The sequence below is a fragment of the Alosa pseudoharengus genome, unplaced genomic scaffold, assembly GCF_046254945.1.
Source record: "Alosa pseudoharengus isolate Yale_2024_CS ecotype anadromous, Long Island Sound unplaced genomic scaffold, YU_APseudo_1.1 YU_APseudo_1.1_scf_10, whole genome shotgun sequence".
NCBI lineage: Eukaryota > Metazoa > Chordata > Actinopteri > Clupeiformes > Clupeidae > Alosa > Alosa pseudoharengus.
This window is the reverse complement of record NW_027468565.1, coordinates 658024-676712: the sequence shown is the minus strand read 5'-3', so window position 1 is coordinate 676712 and position 18689 is coordinate 658024. Positions and strand designations below refer to the sequence as shown.

The 18689-nt window shown below is 40.3% G+C and overlaps 1 protein-coding gene across 4 annotated transcripts in view; it reads right to left on the bottom strand.

Annotated features, from left to right (window-relative positions):
* snupn (snurportin 1) overlaps positions 1-18689 on the bottom strand; it is a 135091-nt gene that overhangs the window by 45706 nt on the left and 70696 nt on the right. The window lies entirely within an intron of this gene.

Below are 18689 nucleotides of genomic sequence, written 5' to 3'. Positions count from 1 at the left end.
ATGCGAAATAGCCTTAAAATCGTTCCGGTGTTGTGTGCCTTCTGGTTTCTCCACCTACTGGTTTCCTTGTGCGTGCATGCGCTGCAGCAGTTGTCAGACATTCACAAACAAGTTGTTTTAGGCGGTTTGAAGTCGCTTTTCATACGCCATGAGCGCTCGGCTACATTACAGCCACTCGGACAAAAGACATGTAAAAAAATATATGTTTTGAAAACTAGCATTAAACTGGATTCGATCCCGCAAAAGCAACACACGCGTGACTCTCTCCATCCTGATTCCCTACTCTTTGAGCCAACTAATATGTTACGCGAATCAATTAACTATTGTAGGCTACCATTAATTAATAACGTAGGCAACACCCAGGTAACATGTTGTCCAGGCTATCTGAAACAAGGGGTTGCCTCTCATCTACAACAACTGGTTGGGCTGCTACAGTCGTCAGTGCACTGTGCACAGTAGGCCTATGCTCTTTGTGATTGATCAACTAAAAATAAAAGATGTATTTGGTGATGACGTTATTGTGGGCCTAGTAGACCTAAATTTTGAGAAATGAGAAACGATCTACATAGCGCACAGTGTTGCGCGGTCTGCCCGAAATTAGATCAATACAGTAAAGCATCAATACAGTAAAGTCAACAGTAAAGAAGCTGAAGACGCTAGTTAAAATAATAAAGACACCCCTTCAGGAAAAGCGATATAGGCTATGGGAAATATTGGGAAAAGTTCTTAAAGATGACAGTAGTACAAGTTATGGTCTATGTAGGCCTACTTCTTGCGAAGCCATTTAAGTATGACAGCCAAAACGGGCAGCCTGCAGGAATAAATCTACCGGTATGTATAGGTTCGCGCATGCATAAAAGTTACCTTAGTTCGTTGTGTTTGTGACTTTAAACAGTGGATGTGCTTTAGTAAATGTGCTTTGTGCTTCATTCAGCATTATAAACCAGTTCTTACGCTAACGTTTTGACCAGCAATGTATCTCAGTCTTGCCTATACCTTGCCTCACCATTTCTGTTTTCGAAAGAAAGATGTATGTCCATGGCCTTCAAATCGTATCCTATAGTGTTCTAATCCTTGGTGGTTGCGTGCGTGCCTGCGCTCTTATTCTCAGACTCTCTCCTGCGCAAACATTATGTCCTACTGCGTGTAGTTCTACTGCATAAAGTTTCGCAAATAAATTAGTTTGTTTTACAGAAATGGCCTACTGTCACACTGCATGCAGGCTATAACCAAAAGCACACATTTTGTAAATAAGCGGGTCGGATCGCGGGTCGGGTATAATTTTGTCCTAATTAATATTCGCGGTCCGAGTTGCGGTCGGGTTGATTAAAATATCGGGCGACCGCGGGCCGCTTGTGACCAAACCCGCGCAACACTGCACCAGACCGCGATGTCTTCAAGGGTTGAATGAAGGGAGTTTGCAAAAAATAGTGTATTTTTCAAGTCATTAAACATTCTTAATTTTCGAATGTATTTGTCAGGGAACATCTGACTTTTAAAAACCATAGGCCTGATAGTCGCTCAGACAAGGAGTTATAAGATAAAGGCAATACCATTTGTGTCACCTAATGCAGTTCAGTGAATTAGCAAGATACCATCAGAAGCCAAAAATCATAAAGCACCTCTCTCCCCTGCGCATGAAGCTGTCTGCGTGTTGTAGGCTAGATTTGCGTAAGTTCTTTCTATCTGCTTTACTTTTGTGAGTTGCGACCACCTAGGCTATGTTATAGACGTTCTATGAGGTACCAGTGTTTAGCTGTGTCACAAAACAATAAGCTTTGTCAGACTTACTTATTACTTTTAAAATGATATTCAGGGCTATATACATTTTAAACATTCGGGGCTGAAGACCCGACAAAGCCTTGCGTTAATTCTTTAGATGGGAAGTGTCAGGAATTTTCATACGAGAGACGTTCTCATTGGTGGTTAGTATAGGGAATTGACAGCAACATATCCAATCACATTATGAGAGATGCTGAATTTAACATAAACTGCGATGTTTGATTTTAAATTAATATAAATTTAGCCGGGACTGTAAGCTGGCACACGTGGGTGCTCGATGTTTTCAGTGGGTGCCCGAGAGACGGAGCACCCACGGTATCGGCGCCTATGACAAGCGTATCTCGCGGTTGCATCCATTACAAACAAACATGCAATGTGAACGTCTGGGATTGGGAAGAGCACTAAATGCTCTGAATAAGCACGAAGTCAAACCTTTAAATGAAACACTTTAATAATCAAAAAAATAAACCGCTAATGAAGTAAACTTGTGACCATCAAAAATCGTTTATCACCTGTAACTCAGTGATAACAGGACGTAACAGGAAGGCATTTGGCTGAGCAACGGAGGTTAATATGCTCTATATTTTGTCCAAATGATGTCTGTCTATCATCGTTGCACTCGGAGAAAACCAGAATGTTTAATTTGTCCTGCGTTTCTTCTACAGCTGCAAACGGGATTCACTCGCAGTTAACCAAATATTTCTTTATTAGGGCAGGGCAGGCATATTTCTGGCTATTAAATTATTTCTAAACCAGTCTGCTAAAGTCTGTAGTGAAGTCTGTGTAGGGTTTTCCAGGCTCCATTTCTTTTTACGAGACACCCTACTCACTTGAGCCATCTACCGGTTGTTTGGGTTGTTGCAGCGTCTCACTGGGAAAATACAAATTAAAGTCGCGTGACACCGCGTGATCCCACGCGCGGACCGCGAGTGAAGCTGGCCAAGTCGAAGCACTGCCCACTGTACTTCCTTCACATACAAATATTTTAAGTAATCCTGGTTGCACAATGTTTAGTTTTGTTTCATATCTTCACTCATGAACACTCAATTCTCATCCTTTGTTACTGTGCACAGTGCTGTCATTCCACTCTGTATCCATTGTTTGACTCTCTGGTCTAAAGTATTTGGGGTGAAATGTTTGTCATAAACTACCCATCTAATTAGTCTGAGATCTGCCTCTAATTGTATTTTATTATTCTATACGTTAGATTTATTCATTTGGCAGACGCTTTTATCCAAAGTGACTTACAGCAATAAAATAACATTTAAGCTACAGTTACAGCTACCACAATAGAATAACATTTAAGCTACAGTGCAGAGGAAACCTTAGCTAGGAATTACCACTGCATCTGTAGTACTAGAGGATAGGAGTAGAAGAGGAGGTAGAGGAGGGAAGTGGAGAGGATGGAGGTAGAGGGAAGAAAGGGAAGAGCATGGTAAGTGTGTATCAGGTGTCTGAGGTTGTCAGAAACGCTAGGAGAGGAGGTATTCTTGGGAGAGCAGTGTCTTCAAGAGTTTTTTTTAACACCGAGAGGGACGCCCAGCTCTGGTTGGACTTGGCAGATTGTTCCACCATCATTGTTCCACCATCAGGGCCCACAGATTTTTTTAAAAAGTCTGGATTGCCGTGGGTGTGGAAATTTATATTTTTGTAGTACTATACCATACCACAATAGCAAAAATAAGATCGGCAGAATAGGCAGTGACTGAAACAGGTAGGACTTGTGTAAGAATATTCATTTGTGAACTAAAGTCCAATGAAAGGAAACTTCAACTCTATTTAAATCTATCAACTCGATTTTATTAATGAAAACTTCAACATAGAATAGAATAGAAACTTTAATAAATGTTACATCATAGGCTTTCTGGCGATATGATTGGTTAAAGCAGGGGTTCTCAAAGTTTTGATTGGTGAGGGCCAATTCAGGAACCCAACATTAACTGAGGGCCGCCAAAGGGGCGGGGGGATAAAAAGAAAAAAAAACATGGAAAAAAAAATACCATTTGTAATCATTTTAATGACCAGGTTGCATCTCTACAGTTTATATTTATTACATTAAACACATTTTAATTCATAACTGTGGCTAAACCTGGCAAAACTTGTGAAAATCTTAAGAAAAATTGCAATGCACACACAATCCCTGGGGTTCTCTACCCTCAACAGACAAATTTGGGATATAACTGTTCTGGTTGCAGTCCATTTCAAGTACAAACTTATTTAGAACAAACAGTCTCAGTGTGCCTTGCTTCTTATTAGCATAGGCCTTATTCAGGGCCAATACCAGCTTCAGTGGGTCCCAGTTAAGTTTGGACGGGTTCCTTCAGGAATCACGCACCCCATTTTCTCAGCAGAAATGGCACAAACTGCAGTTGACACAAACAACCACAAGGTGTCACTTTGGAGTTCTGCCACTACTATTTTTAATGCGACTTGACTTACTGCTTCCATGATGCAGTTTCCAAGTCAGTAGCACAATCAGAGAAAGCTGAGCCATTACCAAACATATATGATAAATACAATAGCGTGAATTTATAGATCATACCCTATTTGTCACGGTTACTTGACAAAGATAGATTTGATAGTGTAACGATAAGTAGACTTACAGCGGAGGCACGGGAACTTAAATTGATCATGGTAGTTTAAGCTTACACTTGACAAAACATTCTAATATGAAAATGTAGATGCAATTGTTGTAAGATGGTGCAGCTTCTTTAAGAAAGCATCGTGCGCAGGGATGGAGAGAGAGAAAGCGAGAGGGTGTGTTAGAACTTAGATGCGTGTGGAAAAAGTAGGCCTAGACGTGCTGTTGAGACTGGAGCGAGTCATATTCAAAATAATGCAAAAAATAAATCCGCAGATAAAATCAATTATCCTCATTCATTGCAACCTCAGCATGCCTGCTTGCCGACGTTCAAACGAAAAAGATATCAAAGCACCTTTTGCGTTTGAATTTAGCACGATTTTTTTTAAACAGCTAGACAAATGATTTAGCTAATTGATTATAGCCTGTACACTAGCAATTGTTGAACATTTACCTGTACAAGTACATTGACAGTAGCCCAGCCTAACAAGCATGTTGCATGTTGTAGGCCTTCACTTAAATTGCAACCGCAACATGCCTGGTTGCCGATGTTCAAACGACAACGAAAAAGATATCAAAGCAACAAGGGTTGAGTCTGAATGACACGACTCATATTGCTCCTCATAACCGTCTATGAAAAAAAGTGTTTTTTCTTTTCTTTTTGAGCACGTCCGAATCCCAGGACATAACGCACTGGACCTTATAATAGGCTCGAGATATAATTCCAAAGGGGGCAGATGGGGCCTACTGCACTTAAAACTTAAAAAGATTGAACGAAGCTTCCCGAAATTTGAAATTGCGATCAGTGACTGGCATCGGGTGAACGAAGCTTTTCGAAGTTGAACAGGCTATTAACAACTATTTGCGCACCTCAATGTCACAGGAGAGACTGGGCTCTCCCTTCTATTAATTGAAAAAGACTTTATGCTACCTGCAAACTGGCCTATGATTTCATTGCTGAGTTTGCGGCAAAGCAAGATATGGCGAGTCAGTGTCATTTATTTGTCCAATGTTAGCCTACAGACCAGTTTCCATAGTGCACATCTTATCAACAGTTTGAATGTCGTGTGTGTTTCTGCTCATTGACAAATACCGTTCAGCACAATGATTCATGCCCAATTAATTTCCCCTGTTAAAGTGTTCGCCTTTGTTACACTATTTGGTTTCGTGATGTAGCCTATGATAAACACCATATGGCCAAATATGTGACTCAGCTAATGTTATAGGCTATACAATTCCCCCTCTTAAAGACAAGCTGGTGTAGCTTATTAGACTAGGCTACTATTAAAATGCACCGACGGTAGCCTTGGCTATGTGTAAAGTAAGCTATCGCATGATTTCATGCACGTAAGTTCATGCATCTGTCAAGTTCGCACAGGGCCTCGCACCCCCTTGCGACTGCCCTGCAGCTCCTCCTAAGACAGCGAGGAAAAAGTTAAAATACGCGATAAACCTGGGAAAAGTTGACAGGTTTGTTTCGGTCCCGGTGATTATTTGTGAAATTGTGCAAACGACAGCCTTTTCAAGGCATTTCAAGGATGGAGTCGTAGAATGCAAGCTCCCAAATTGACCCAGTAGCCTACAGAAGGCATCAATAGCCTAAATTGTTGGGTCTGGGGAGGGTCATGCGTTTTTTCTCAATCACTTTGGAGGGTCATAGAAAAATGTCTTGCTGGCGAGGGAGGGTCTTTTTGACTAACGCTCCCAAAACTCCTCCAGTAGCCCCTGAACAGTCCCTAATTGATTATAGCCTGTAGGCCTACACCAGCAATTGTTGAACATTTACCTGTACAGGACATTGACAGTAGCCCAGCCTAACAAGCAGATGTTGCAAAAGACATCAAAAGACGCAATTAATCAGAATTAAATAATGTAATCTGCATCGCTTTATTTAACAAACTGCAAGCAACAAGAGGGTTGAGTTCGCTGTGAGGCCAAACCCAAGAGCAGAGCCTATCTGTTAAGGCACTCAATAGGCCAGTGGTTCTTAAACTTTTTGTCTGGCGACCCCACAAAAAAGTATGGCGAGGTCTGGCGACCCCACTTTCCCCAAACCCATTCTAAGTCCTTACTCAAATACACCCCTCAAACGTTAACAACTAAATCAAGCAAAAACTAGAAAGCAAAGTAATTTGTTTTATTTACTCCATATGAACAAGAACCGAGAAAACCAAACAATCACGATTAAACAAGTGTAGGCTGCCGCCATATCAGATCAGAGCGCTATGTGCGTAGCGCGCGCACACACAAGCACGCACACACACATACACATGCAGCATTAGGCCTACAACGTTACATTAATTATATTTATGGCGATAACAATAACAATATTTTTTTATTTCCCTTTTCTGGTTTACTATCTTTAACAATTTCAATGGGAAGGGTGGGCATGCTTCCGTGAACATAGCAAGTTAATTCTAGGAGGAATGCTGCATACGGCGACAGCGATTTTCCTCCACGGTGCTGAGCCGACATCTGTATTTTGCGACGTCGTTTCATTTTGACAGGTTTTAAGCTCTCATTCGCCAGAACATCGCCGCAAATCACACATTGTGCGTGGTCGAGGTTATCTTTAACTTGGTAAGTGAATGCATATTTCAGAAATTCTTTCTGATAAAGCCGACGCGCCGTTTGTTCTTTTTTATTCTCACCGGCCTGTAGACTTGTCCCATTTGAGGATCACGGAGGAGAAGACGCACTGGTAGATGGCACTTCTGAGCTTTTGTTAATTTTTTTAAGTAGCCACTTGTCCATTTTGGCTAGTAGGCTACCTATGTCTTTTGTTTTGTTTTACTTAAAATAGCGGGAACAAGTTGAGTTTGCATAGTGGGAGCAGATAGTTACATTGTTTCTATCAGCGGACCAGTAGCCCATAGACTGAACCAGATCTCTTAACTGCGTGTAAATAAGAAAAAGGCAGAAAAGGCCAATATTATTTTCCTTTGTTTCACCTAATAATAATTTCAGACTGAATACAGAAAATAATTGGCGACCCCACGGAAGTTTTTGGCGACCCCATGTGGGGTCGCGACCCCTAATTTAAGAATCACTGCAATAGGCTATAACGAGCTGTGTGCGCCTGGAAAGACAATAGAAGATGCTTTCTGAATAGCACAGCGAAGACGGCTTTGGTCATCCCATACCCTCCCCCCACTTCCTGTAGCCTACCATTATGACTTGTTGTCGTTTTGGGACATTAAGCTTTTTCACGTTAAGCCCCCCTCCCCCACCCCCTTCTTTCACAAGCAGTGGGGGAGCGCGGGGCACAAAGTAGCCTAACACTTTTTGGTAGACAAAGGAGGGTTCTCCGCGCTTCTGTCGTTTGGCCACAATCCGGTGCAACCAGGCCAGGACAGATATTTTAGAGCAGGGGTGTCAAACTCATTTTCATAGAGGGCCACATAATTGAATTTATAGGTTACTGAGGGCCACATAATCGGCGAACATGTGCATGGTGCAACCATGAAATCGGTATTGCAGTATGGCTTATTCAAAATTGGTGTGAAAAAAATGGTCCTAACCACTTTAAAACAGTGTGGCTGAAATAAAAAACAAAAAGCCTACAACAGTAACATTTTCAAATGCAAAGCTTAGGCTACAGTGGACTAGCATGTTGCAGGGGCTGCTAAAAACACACAGAAACACACTGAAAACTCGGCCAATCACAGCCCCTTGCTGTCGAATGCGCCGTCTGGTTCGACCGTGGAACGCCACAGCGGACTATGTTGCCCCCAAGTGGCTGCAGTTGTACTTACATTTCACCCAGCTGCGTGAATCACCTTGATCGTGAATGAAGTGTCAATTTTTAACTGGGACCCACTGTACCAAAGCACCACAGGAAAGCCTGACGGCCACTAAACACCACTAAATGGAGATTCATTCTTTTCAAAGCACACAGTACAGTTGTACAGTTTTAACAGTTGTACAGATGTTATCAGATGTTATCGCGGGCCGCCAGAAATGTTTCCGCGGGCCGCCATTGGCCCCCGGGCCGCACTTTGAGAACCTATGGGTTAAAGGATTTATGGCGCTAATTTCTTTTACTACATGAAAGACAAATCAAGAGTTGACGTCTCATTCCACTGGAGGAGAAACAGCAAGAAGCACTATGCACCGTTCATATTCACATTGACTGAAGGAGAAACTGCTGGATCTACTAAGGTAAAAACAAGTTTTTTATGCTATTAAGTATAAGTTATAAGTATAAATACTCTTTTGATCCCGTGAGGGAAATTTGGTCTCTGCATTTATCCCAATCTGTGAATTAGTGAAACACACACAGCACACACACTAATCCCGGCGCAATGAGCTGCCTGCATCAATAGCGGCGCTCGGGGAGCAGTGAGGGGTTAGGTGCCTTGCTCAAGGGCACTTCAGCCGTGCCTACTGGTCGGGGTTCGAACCGGCAACCCTCCGGTTACAGGTCCGAAGTACTAACCAGTAGGCCACGGCTGCCCAACTACTTGTAGTGTTAATTTCGTCAGACAAGACAAGAGGAAATATGTTCGTCAACAACCTTTTTTTTCATGACTAAGACGAGACGATGACGAGACTGCGCTAATGTCCTGAAACACTGACTATAGGCGGGTCAATATAGGGTTCAACGTCCAAAAAATTGGTACAAAAGGTTTTTTCATGGATTCTGGTACTGTTGGACATGCTAAATAACATACTAAAAATCTAGTGAAATCTGACCTTGGGAAAGGGGTCATTTTCAAAATGGCCACCAAAAGGGCTGTCAAGAGGTTAACATGGCTATATCTAAATTACTATTCAGCCTACAGGGGTGAAGTTGATGTCAAATTGTGGTCATATTAAACAAGAATATGATTTTAAATGGTAATATTGAAAATGTTTCAATGCTCTACCTTTTTCAGCCATATATTAAAATCAATGCGTTTTAATACAGAGCAAATGGAATACAGGATTATGAACCATCTCCATGGCATGGAGGAAGATAAGACATGTCTTAACTGGTGTTATATCTCATCTAGAGGTTATATGCTTTTAGAAAATATATAGTTTTGGGTGTTTAATCTGTTTTGCCTGGACAATATAGGCTAAAATTCATCCCTTTTACACTAGATTCGCCTATACAGAATAGAGGGCAATCCATTGTTCATGGCATGGAGGAAGATGGGACATGTCTTAACTGGTGTTATATCTCATCTGCAGGTTAAATGCTTTCAGAAAATATATAGTTTAGGATGTTTAATCTGTTTTCCCTGGACAATATAGGCCAACATGTATCCGCTTTACACTAGATTTGCCTATACAGAATCGAGGGCAATGTATTGTTCATGGCATGGAGGAAGATGGGACATGTCTTAACTGGTGTTTTCTCTCATCTACAGGTTATCTGCTTTCAAAAAATATATAGTTTAGGGTGTTTAATCTGATTTCCCTAGACAATATAGGCCAACATGTATGCACTTTACACTAGATTCGCCAATACAGAATAGAGGGCAATGTATTGTTCATGGCATGGAGGAAGATGGGACATGTCTTATCAGGTGTTATACCTCATCTGCAGGTTATATGCTTTCAGAAAATCATTGTTTAGGGTGTTTAATTTGTTTCCCCTAGACTGGACATGCCCAAATGTATCCACTTTACACCAGATTCGCCTATACAGAATAGAGGGCAATGTATTGTGCATTCATGGAGGAAGATGGGACATGTCTTAACTGGTGTTATATCTCATCTGCAGGTTAAATGCTTTCAGAAAATATATTGTTTAGGATGTTTAATTTGTTTCCCCTGGACTGTACATACCAAAATGTATCAGCTGCACACCAGATCTGCCTATACAGAATAGAGTATTATGCAAAGTGGGAACATAAGTTGATTGATGTTATATTTCATGTACAGGGTATACGCTTTTAGAATATATATAGTTCTGGCTGTTCTATGACTTTAGAACCATAACCAATGCATAGGTATGCATATATTTGTGTGCATCAAATACATGTTGGCATCTATCATAAGGGGGGAGCTAATTCAACTTAATATTAAACTATATTTATTAGTATATCAGAAATAATTACTATATCATTATTCATCATCATCCATCATCCTCCAGTCCTCTGAAAGGAAGTTGTGCAGATTGTCACATTGTTCATTTTGACATGTTCCACAGGCAGCAGTGATGCGTAATCCGTATCTACATTGACAGAAGAGTGTCTTGCAGAAATGCACACAGTTACAGCGGATAACTTTCAAAAGCTGTGAAGCTTACTAGCAGATTCAGTTGGAGGGAGACGTTCTGGAGTCACAAATAATGACGCAAGGACAACCTTCCTACTCAGGGTGTTGTGCCGTAATGTTGTAAGAGAGTCTGTGGACTTCCCACCAAAATGTACAGCCATCACTTGGCATCTTAATTCACCAATCACCTCTGTTGTTTGATTGGGAGTAGTGAAGGCATTGGCACATGACTGAAGGACAAAATCTCCTCTTCTGGAATGCTGTATTTTGCTGACACCAAAGATCCTAGAGATTAAAGTTGACATATTTCAACTTTATTCTCAAAATGTAATGTTTACATGTCGACTTTAAACAACATGTTGGGTTTGGCTTCTCATCATGGCAAAAATATTTGTTTTCTTCATGTGTGGCCCTAATAGTCTGTCGTATGTATGTGACTGAACTGACAGAAAGTCGTGAAAAAAAGGAGAATGAAATTATGTCTATCGTTCTCTATGCTTTAAGTAGACTGAATTGGCAGCATGGTTGGAAAGTTGTGGAAAAGGAGGGACTAAATCTGATTAAACATGAAAAACACTTTCCTAGGCTGAATAATGCGTCAGATATAGCCAAAATTAGCTTCTGGTGGCCATCTTGGACGCCATTTTGAAAATTATAAGTCTTTGAAAATGATGAACTGATACTTTAGTCTGACATATATGAATCAGTGACCTCTAAATCTGATTAAACACGAAAAACACTTTCCTAGGCTGAATAATGCTTCAGATATCCCAAATTAGCTTCTGGTGGCAGATTTTACTAGGTTTTCAATATGTTATTAAGTACATCTAAAGGTATCATAATCAGTTATAAAACCTTTTGTATCAATTTTTTTGAGGTTAGGTGTTTTTTTATTTCATATATTGACCCGCCTACTAAGACTATCTTAAGATGCATTATTGTTGACAAAAAAAGACGAGACTAAAATGTTTTGCATGAAATAAAAACTAAGTTAAAATCTCTCTTCATTTTCATCTACAAAATGAGAAGACAGAATATCTAGCTACATTTTCAAAATATTCCGAATGAGTTTAAGTGCAGCAGCTTTCCTGTAGGCTAGTCTACGTGCTGTTGCTGTAACCCTGTGGCTGCAACACGAAACTACATGGAACAGGAACACTGGAGATTTCTGCCAGAGTTAGCAAGCTAACTACCTAAGCTTTATGCCACAACTCTACATACCCATAACTTCATAAATTGAAGCTTCTCTCTTACATATTATCTTACATATACAAATTAATCAACTATTTCTAAAACTATTATCTAACTAATTACACTGATGATGCAGTTTGGTAGCAAGTAAGCTAATATGGAAGGTTCGCTAGCAAGTTAGCTAAGATGGAGAGTTTGTGTTGCGTTTGGGCGCATATCGGCATCTAGCGTGACGGAGTAAAACATTAATACTTGGGTCTACGTACAGTGTTTCTCAAACTTTTTCAGAAGGACCACTTAACTAACCAATACAAAAGAAACGCATGGACCACCTAGCTAAAAAAAAAAAAATACACCTACTTCAACAGTATATTAGCCTACACAATAGGCCTACTCACCTTGCTTATTGTCTTTGCACTTTTCTTATTGTGTCATATGATTTAAGCTGGCATATCTTACATAGACAGTGTTGCAGAACTGTTTGGATTTACATACAAGTTGGTTCAATATTGCAAACAACTCATCTATATTATATTTTACCACGTCTGCTCGTGGACCACTTGGGATAGCTTTGGGTCCACACTTCGAGAAACACTGGTCTACGAAGATCATGACCGTGGTCCAGTCAAATCTTTTACCGGTCTATGGTCAAATCCCAGCCGAGCTATAACTGTAGCTCGACTTACCTGTGCATGTAAACATACTGACTGACAAAAGATCAGAATAAGTAATTATAACAGACGAGTAGCCCTTAGGACACACAATATTGTTGGAAAATTGAGATGTGTGAAACACTATTTTACTCAAATGGTAATCAGAAATAATTTGTTATGAAAAAAAGACTAAAATGTTTTGACTAAAACTGACTAAGACTAAGATACCTTTAGTTTTCTTTAGACTAAAACTAGACTAAAATGACTAGACTTAGTTGACTAAAACGTGACTAACAAAAATTATATTTGAATGACTAAATATGACAAAGACTAAAAAGCACATTTCGTCACAAGACTAAGACTAAGACTAAATAAAAAATAGGTGACAAAATTAACACTAATTACTTGTTATCCATGTGTTTGTTTCAAAATAGTTTTTGCCGTAATAATGATAGCTGGTGAGGCCACCCCACGTTGAGGGAGGTGCGTCACTGGATTAGGTGGTGTCGAGGGAAGGAGGTGGCAGGAGACAGCAGTTCATTACAAAAATATACTGCAGAGATTTATTATGTTCATAAACAAACAGGCAGATCCAGGAAGCACCATTGGGATCCAAACATGAAATCCAGGGATCTTTAGTCCACAAACAAACATGTAAACTTGCCCTTAAACTAGGCAACAGGAACCTACTCTTTGCTCCCTGTCCAAACAAGGCGACCTTGTAACTTTGGACCAACTCCCCCTTGCCTCACAGCAAGCAGGGGTTAACTTCACATTAAACGAACAAACATTAAACTCTATGACTTCCCTGATTTCTGGATCTCTAGCTTTCCATGTGTCTTCCTGGTTCTCCTGTGTTTCCAGTCTATCGTGTCCCTGCCTGTGTGAAATAAGTCTGCCTTTAAATAGGCTAGGTAATTACCCAATTAAGTATTGGGCTAAACCATTATAGGGCGTGCGTGTGTGTGTGTGTGTGTGTGGGGGGGGGGTGTCTGTTCCATTAACCCAATCACAGTTAAAATCAACAGCTTAATACAGACCCATAAATACACAATACAAACTCATACACAGCCATAAACCTGGAACTGAGTGCAGGTGAGTGCGTTTGGTTGCAGTCCATGCAGGTGTGGCACAAGGGGGTAGATAGGACTAATAAGAATGTGACACTTGCTTCAACTCCAAGCTGTTAATATATCAGCCACTTGTTAACAGTATCACAAACCTCTTTTTATTGAAAAATATAGATTATGAACAGACACATCAGTACAGTTACAGGAGTTTTTCTTCTTTTTTTTTTACACACAAACCACCCCCCTCCCAGCCCACCCCATTCCACCCCGACTGGACCAAATAAAAAAAAATACATTTTAACAGTACAGACAATTATAATGGAAAAACATACTTGGAATTGAAACATGAATACAAATATGATTTCTGTGAAGGATGGCATTCTTTCAAAACTATATCATGACACACCATCATGGATTACTATAGTCAGGTGTTTATATAGTGCAGCTTGAATATAGGGGGGGGGCAGTCATTCCTCAGGAGTCAGCCAGGATGGCCACTGACTACACCGGTAGGGCTTGGAAGTTACTAAAATATGACATTAGTGATCCCCATACTGAGAGGAATTTGTTAGAACCTCTTATTGTGAATTTGATCTTCTCCAGATGCAAAAACATCATTACATCTTTAAGCCACTGTGCTGCAGTGGGTGGGGCGCTTGATTTCCAATGTAGTAAAATTTGCCTAGATACAAATGCTATAATGTTAAGCTGTTTTTGTGTCAAGTGTGTGTCTTCATCTGGTACACCAAATATGGTGATCATAGCGCATGGTTCTAAAGTCATCTCAAGAACTTCAGATAATACATCAAATATAGTTGACCAGTATCCTACCAGTGTATGGCATGACCAGAACATATGTGTCAAGTCAGCTACATTAGCATGACATCTTACACATTTGCTGTCTACATTAGGATAGAATGATGATATCTTAGCTCTACACCAGTGTAGGCGATGTACAACCTTGAATAGGATTAAACCCAGTCTTGCACAGGAAGTGCTGTTGTTCACCCTTGTTAGAGCTTTAGTCCATATGTCTTCTGAAATTTCAGTTCCAAGTTCCTTTTCCCATGCATTTTTGATCTTGCCTATCTTAACATGATCAAGTAACATAATCAATGAGTAGGAATGTGCTGTGAAACCTTTCAACCAGGAAGGAACTTCCAAAAGTGAGTCCACTAGGGACTTTGTTGGAAGAGCCGGGAAGTGTGAGCTATGGCTTTTAGCAAATTGGCGAGCTTGAAAGTAACGAAATAAGTCAGTTTGTTGAAGGTCATACTTGGAAATCAAATCATTGAAGCTAGAATATATCCTATTCTTGTAAAGATCACTAAATCTTTGGAACCCTTTCCTATGCCATCTTGAAAAGGCCTGATCTAATTTGGCTGGTAAAAACGTATGATTGTTACACAACGGGCTCTGAATCAGAAGTGTTCCCCTCGTATTAGTATGCATTCTGAACTGAGTCCATATTCAAAGAGTGGAGATGACTACTGGGTTAGACGTAAACTGTAAAATCTTGATAGGAAGGCTAGATGAAGCCAGAGCATGCAGAGAGGACGACCTGCATGACCTGCACTCCAACCCGCACCAGTCTGTATCTGGAGATTGCACCCAATATGTTATTTTGTGGATGTTTGCTGCCCAGTAATAGTTCCTGAAGTTAGGGAGGGCTAACCCACCTACTGCTCTTGGTCACTGGAGTAAGTCTTTGCCTATCCTAGGGTTCTTACCATTCCATATGAATTTTGAGATTAATTTATCTATCTGATTGAAAACGGATTTTGATAAGAAAATAGGGAGACATTGAAACAGAAAGAGAAACCTTGGTAATATATTCATTTTGACACAGTTTATTCTGCCAGCTAAGGTCAAATGTAAGATATCCCACCTTTGTAGGTCTGATTTAAGTTTAACAATAAGTGGGGCAAAGTTCTCATCAAAAAGATCTGTGAAGGCAGGAGTTATTTTAATGCCCAAATATTTAAAACCTGACCTTGATATATGAAATGGTAGGGCCTGATCTGGGATTTTCATCGCTGATTTATTTACAGGTAAGCATTCGCTTTTTGAAAAATTAAGTTTGTAACCAGAAATCTGTCCAAAAGTGTTCAGCAGTGAAAGTATGTCGTTGATACCTAATAGTGGGTCTGAGATGTAGAGCAACATGTCATCTGCATAGAGGGATAGCTTGTTTTCCACTCCCCATCTGGGAATACCCTTTATTGAGGGTGCAGATTTTAGGGCAAGGGATAATGGTTCTATTGCTATTGTAAATAAAAGTGGACTAAGTGGGCAACCTTGTCTAGTACCCCTAGATAATGTAAAACTTTGAGAACGCAACTGGTTGGTGACCACTGATGCTCGTGGGGAAAAATAAAGAAGTTGGATCCACTGGCTAAATGCTTTACCAAAACCAAATTGTTTCAAAGTAAAAAAAAGATAATCCCATTCCACGCGGTAGAATGCTTTTTCCGCATCTAAGGAAACCACAACTTCTGGTACGACATCGGGTGAAGGGCTGTAAAGTACATTTAAAAGATGTCGCACATTAGAAAACAAATATCGCCCTATAATAAAGCCTGTCTGGTCGGTTGAAATGAGGTATGGCAAGGGTGCCTCCAATCGCATAGCTAGCCGTTTAGATAGTATTTTTACATCAGAATTTAACAGCGACACCGGGCGGTATGAACCACATTTAGACGCATCCCTACCGGGTTTCAGCAAAAGTGAAATTGATGCCTCAGTAAGGGATCCTGGCAATTTACCTTGAGACAAGGAGTGGTTAAACATATCTAACAGCAGGGGGGCTAGCTGACCAGAAAATTTCTTATAAAAATCGATTGGGAAGCCATCAGGCCCTGGGGCCTTCCCGTTTTGCATGGCAGAGATGGCAAAGGTGACCTCTTTAAGGCTCAGCGGTTGATCTAATTGTTCTTTTTGGCCATCAGAGAGGGTGGGAACCTGTATTCTATCAAAAAAATTTTAAAAAAGTGATGTGTCTTTAAATGATTCCGTACTATACAACTCAAAATAGTAGTTTTTAAAGATATCATTTATTTTTGAAGGGTCTGTGATCAGCTTTCCTGTAGTATCTTCAATTTGAGAAATATGTTGTGATGCAGATTTAGATTTTAGTTGATGAGCCAAAAGCCGGCCTGCCTTTTCACCATGTTCATAAAACATCCCACGTGATCGCATAATAAGTTGCTCTGTTTCTGAAGTAGAAAGTAAATTATACTGAGTCTGAAGATCTATTCTCTCTTTGTAGAGTAATGGACTTGGAGATGTGGAACACTTCCTATCTAGATCAAATATTGAATCCATCAACTGTTGTTTTTTTCTTTCTCTCTCTATTTTGATAGGCTGAATATGCTATTATTTCCCCTCTAATAACAACTTTAAGTGTTTCCCAAAGTAATGATGGAGAAACTGAGTCTGTTCTATTAGTTTCTAAAAAACTATTGATGGCTATAGAGATCAAACTGCAAAACATCTCATCTGATAATAATGTAGTATTAAAGCGCCACTGAGGACGACTAGTATATATGTGACTAAAAGAAAGATCCATAAGTATGGGGGCGTGATCTGATTCTACGATGGCACCATATTCAACCTTCTCTAAGGAGCTCATCAGTTTTTGATCAATGAAAAAGTAATCAATTCTCGAGTATGAATGATAGACATTAGAAAAAAAATGAGAAAGTTTTGCCTTGAGGATTCAAAATGCGCCAATGATCTACACATGCTGCATGTTCAAAAAATTCTAAAAATGTACTGGCCATTTTCAAGAGGGTATGTACTTTAGGATTGGATCTGTCTAAATTTGGGTCCATGACACAGTAAAAGTCACCTCCTAAAATCAAAAAAGGAGAATTTAGATTTGGCAGTTTACCGACAAGTTGTTGCACAAACCCTGCATCATCCCAGTTAGGAGCGTACAGGTTTACTAGTAGAACAGGTGTAAAAGCCGTCCAGAGACTATAACATAGCGGCCTTGTGAATCAGATATAACACCAGAAGAGGTCAACTGAATTTTCTTGTGTAGTAATATTGCTGTTCCTCTTGCTTTAGAATTAAAACCAGAATGAAAGATTTGTCCCACCCACTGTTTTTTTAAACGTACTTGGTCAGAATTACGTAGGTGAGTTTCTTGAAGAAATATAATATCAGTTTTTAAATTCTTAAGGTGAGTAAATATTTTAGATCTCTTTACTGGGCTGTTGAGCCCTTTAACGTTCCATGATGCGAAACTGATCGTTGACCCCCCACACCCATCCTGTAAACTGTTAGTCATAGCCACCCCATAAAGTTATAAATGTAGTGTACATGACTCCTTTTGTCCATATATAACCATGTAGATGTCACGCCTCCCTCCTTCGACAGAAAAAACATACAATCCCAAAAATGTACAGTAAATATAGAAAAGAAAAATGGTTCAGTCATTAGCCCAAGCATCCCCAGAACATTCCTTTTCTCTGCCAAACTGGCAGCGCGCAGGATTCGTCCCCCTTCTAAACACTTCCAACAATTCACCTTAATCATCTAAACTTTGCTTTCGAGAGCTCCTGAATATTAATGAAATAAACTCCAAATATAAATCAAGGTCCAGTATTTCGCCAAATGAAATAACACTTAAACATGCCATAATAAAATAACGAATCCAAAAGTCTTGAAACCAGGGATTAATGTACGATAACGTTGCTAGTCAAGAATTAGGCTACACTGAGTTAGCCGTGGCTTTTACTTTACCCAGCGTCATTGGATAGCCAGTGTTCAGTTAATCCTCATGTTCAGGACCATCAGAAATGTCGGCCTTCCTCTCAATTTTCCGAGCGTAGAACGCCTCAGCATCCGATGGTGTCTCGAACGTCAGCGTCTCCCCTCCATAAGACACTTGTAGGCGCGCTGGGTAGAGAAGCCTGAATTGAATTCCCTTCTGGTACAGAGCTGATTTGACGGACTTGTAAGCTGCACGTTTCTTAGAGAGGTTGGCACTAAGGTCAGGATATAGCCTCAATGTATGTCCCTTATACTGCATCTCGTTCTGCCTAGCCCAGCGTAATGCCTTCTCCCTGTCTGGATAGCGGTGGAAAGCAACAATGATGGCTCGAGGTGGATGACCATCTTTGGGTTTCTGCATAAGAGCACGATGCGCCCGGTCTATTTCAGGCGGTGTGGCAAACACCTGATTTCCCATGGTGTCTT